Source organism: Zalophus californianus, chromosome 6 (assembly GCF_009762305.2).
Source record: "Zalophus californianus isolate mZalCal1 chromosome 6, mZalCal1.pri.v2, whole genome shotgun sequence".
In the NCBI taxonomy this organism is placed as follows: Eukaryota; Metazoa; Chordata; class Mammalia; order Carnivora; family Otariidae; genus Zalophus; species Zalophus californianus.
Genome location: NC_045600.1, coordinates 69,945,577 through 69,949,535, shown reverse-complemented (window position 1 = coordinate 69,949,535; position 3,959 = coordinate 69,945,577). Strand labels below are relative to the sequence as shown.

Here is a 3,959-nt window from a genome sequence, read left to right as displayed (position 1 = left end):
GGCCAAGGCAAACATGGGCTTGGGTATTCCAGAGCGCTCTGCACTGGGGGTGCCCTAGCAAGCCATCTGAAGCCAAAGTGTTGAGCCTGAAGTGTTCTGAGATACTTTGTGTCTATGTCAACTTGGTATGATGGCTAGACCTATAGTGAGTGCTGACCAGGGGTGTTTAGTGTGCTGTGCTAAGGGGGCTAGGTTCATAGCGGCGGTAGGCTGGCTAGGGCCCTGGACCCTGTTCCTGTTTAGGCTATCAGTGGAGGAGGAACTCTGGCAACTTGGAGAGTTTCAGCAGCTCCTCTGCCCTGTGGCAAGGCTCTAAGGCTAGTTCCTTTATACTGTATTTGCTTTTTTAAACAACACCCCCCCCCCCCAACTCCCCCTGCATTCAGGACTGTTGTGGGCTAGAGGCCTGGTGCTCACTGAGATGACAGGCCAGACAGAGCATCTGGAACACTGCCCTTGTCTGCACTATCAAGGTGGAGGGTAGCCTAAACCATATGCTCACCAGCCCTTTTGACCTGGGGAGAGTTTAAGCAGCTCTCCTGTCATGTGGTGTACTAGGGATGGATATTTTATATATTATTCTCTTAAACCATGACTTTTTTTTCTATGCCCCAGCATAGATGAATCTGCTTTTGGATTTTTTAGTACTATCCCTCTTCCCTGTAGGGGGTTCCTTTTGTTGCCAGGTCTCCTCTCTTTTGTTATTCTCCGTGTGGTCTCTTTCTCTTGTGCAGAAGCAGTTCAGTCAGCCCTCAGTACTTCGGGAGAAATTGTATAAATATGTATAGATTTGGTATGTCTGTGGAGGAGGTGAGTTCATGGTCTTCCTACATCACCATAAACCCTCTGATTTTCAAAGCTATTTGGTATTGGGCTCTTTTTCCTGGTATAGATTCCCAGTTTAGGGGTTCCCAATGTGGAGCTTGAATCCCTCATTCCTCAGGAGGACCACTACACTTACGATATCCCATTTGCTAGTGGGTTTCCACTAGACAATTTTCAAACTATTTTTTTTTCCACCGGGTCTCAGGGTGAGCACCATTGCATGTGACGTCTCCAAGAGGTGAATCTGTTTCCTTTAGCACTTTGGAACCCCCAACATCAGTCACCTTTTAGCTCTGTTACAGTCTCAGGGATGGGTGCCCTATGTAGGGCCTCCTCTGGGAGAAGCAGATCCCTGTTTGGTGAGATACGTCCCTACTATGTCACCACATCAGGGATGGTGTTTTGTTTTTGTGAGACCATGTCTCAGCCTCTTCTACCCATTTGATGTGGTCCTTTTACCTTTTGTTGTGGAGATTTTTTTCAGAGGGAAATGATCCATTTGTAGCTGGAGATTTGGTGTGTCTGTGGGCGGGGATGAGTTCAAGATCTTTCTATAAACCCAGCTTTGTCTAAGATCAATTTCTACTGGGATAGTTAAGATTAGCCTCTTGACTCATCTGCTTAGAACAGGAAAGGGTTTACCTTTCCTGGAAAAAAGTAGATCACTTTTTTTAAAATAAATGTCTATTTTAATGTTTTTTCACAATAGAATAAATACTTCTCTTGATGACTGTAGACACATAAGGCTGTTTGGTGGTATTCAGAACCACCACAGAAATGGTGGTCTTCCTGATCAGTGTGTAATCTTAAGTAATTAAGGAATTACTTCTCTGAAACTGCTGTCAAACCAGCAGGATTGCATTTATGCATCCATCATTTTCAGCATTGTTGGTAACTGGGCCTATTTGCCCCAAATAACTTTGCCTCCTTGTGTCACAAGGCCCAGCTCACTCACGTTCACCTCAATTACAGTGCCTTTGGTAATAACACCCAAAGTTGTATGTAGTGGGGATGAAGGATTCTTTTTTACACCAAGTATTGGCAGGCCAAAGGTGGCTTTCAATTCAGGATGTGTTACATGGGCCTTTTTGAAATGTAAGCCCATTGGTCTAATGAATCTTTCATATTTAGGTGGTTTTCCAGTAAAGCCGTCTCCAACAAAGCAGACTTCAATGACCATCCTCTTCCATGCTTGCTTCTTTCTCTTTCCTGTTCTAACAACTTTTAATACTTCTGTTTCTCCCTGGGCACGAACTTTGGGTAAAGCAACTTCCCATTTTCCTGCTTTCTCTTTTCGTTTTTTTTTAATCATATTGGAAAGTACTTTAGCTCGGGACTGTCCCTCTCTGTCCAGTAGATACACAGGTACTGCTCCTTGTGGAGTCTTTTGTTTGGTGTTTCTCTTTTCATGCATCTCGATAGTCTTTTTCATTTGTATTTTCTCAGCATGGCGCTGTTTATGGTAGAGGTTAGCTTTCAGACCAATCATCTTTTTTGCCTTCTTTGAACGTTCATGAGCCTCTCGACCTTTCTTTTTTTCTCATGGTAATCCAAACGATAGCCATATCGCTTCTGGTGTAACTCAGTATATTCATTTTGTGGCATGGTGACAGCCGCAGAGCCATTGGGTGCAGCTGCCGGGGAGCGAAGAAGCTCTCAATTTTCGGGTCTCCCAGACCCACGAACTGACTCCACGCTTTTTTTTTTTTAAAGGATTTTATTTATTTATTTGTCTGTCAGAGAGAGAGCACAAGTGGAAGAGAAGCAGGCTCCCCACTGAGCAGGGAGCCCAATGCAGGACTTGATCCCAGGGCCCTGGGATCATGACCTGAGCTGAAGGCAGATACTTAACTGACTGAGCCACCCAGGCAGCCCAGGATCACTTTTAGACCTTTTTTTTTTCTTACATATGATGTCTACTACATAATACAAAAATTAAAAGACTTGTGAAGAGGCAAGAAAATATATCCCATAATTTAAGAAAATATCAATAAAAGCAGATACACATACATCCAGATACTAGATTGACAAAGACAGGAGAAAAATTGACCAAAACCAAATATTTTATAGCTAAAATATTTAAGATTTTAAATGAGTTTTAACATTAGCTTGAAAAGACAAAAGACCTGCTTATGGAACTCAAGGGTAGGTCAATAAAGAAACTGAGGCCCAAAGAGAAAACAACAAAGCATATGGGACATAATACAGGGATACAGACAAGTGGTTTAATAGGTTTATAACTGGAGTATCAAAAAAAGGATGATATAGAGCATGGCACAGAAGCAATATTTGGAAAGGTAACTGCTAAGAGGTTTCTAAAATAGATACATCAACCTGCATATTCAAGAATCACAGAGAACAGAGGACCAAATAAATACAAAGAAAACTGCTAAGCACAGGTAGTGGCAAGTGGATGTGCAGTTCATATTTCATCAGCCAAAAGTGGTCAAATGACCATACATCAATGCAAGTGTTTAAGAAGAAAGGAAGGGATAATAAAATATTGGTAACAACAATGAACCTCCACATGCATATTACTGTACAGTTTTAATCTTACTGAATCTGTCCCTTTAGGAATCTTTTCTACAGTCATCTACATTTGATTTGTGTGTTAAAGAAAGAATAAAATAAATATGAATATGGTAAATTTCAAAAAGATGAATTGCTATAGTCTTTACTTTTTCAGTACTAGTCTTCTGCCATGTCACTTGAGGTATTCAGTCAGTCACTGCCAAAATACTTGGACTCACCTTCTCCCCTTTCTGAATTTTCTATGGTGCAGCCATTTGGAAATAGTGTGAAGTAAAAGGCTATGCCAGTGTTGATAATTACTATGTTATTTCAATTATTTAACATATACATATATAACACATATTTATTGGACACCTACTAATTTTCATGCTCTGGTTTAGGTCCCAGAGACAAAATTATTTTGAATTTTATTTGGGAGGGAGATGATTTTAAAAATAGGTAAAATATATATTATTGGATAAGCCTGGAAAGGAAAATGGAGGCTTGTGGTTTAAAAATGGTAGCCATGGAAGCATCACTGAGAGGGTGACATCTGAAGACAGTAGGGAGTAAACAAGGAAGGAAGCTCTTTGAGGAGGCAGAGATGGCAGGTAGAAAAATCC

General features: G+C 41.1%; 1 pseudogene; it reads right to left on the bottom strand.

The window, feature by feature from the left end:
- Positions 1 to 1,726: 1,726 nt before the first annotated feature.
- LOC113910117 lies at positions 1,727 to 2,430 on the bottom strand (annotated as a pseudogene).
- Positions 2,431 to 3,959: the final 1,529 nt, after the last annotated feature.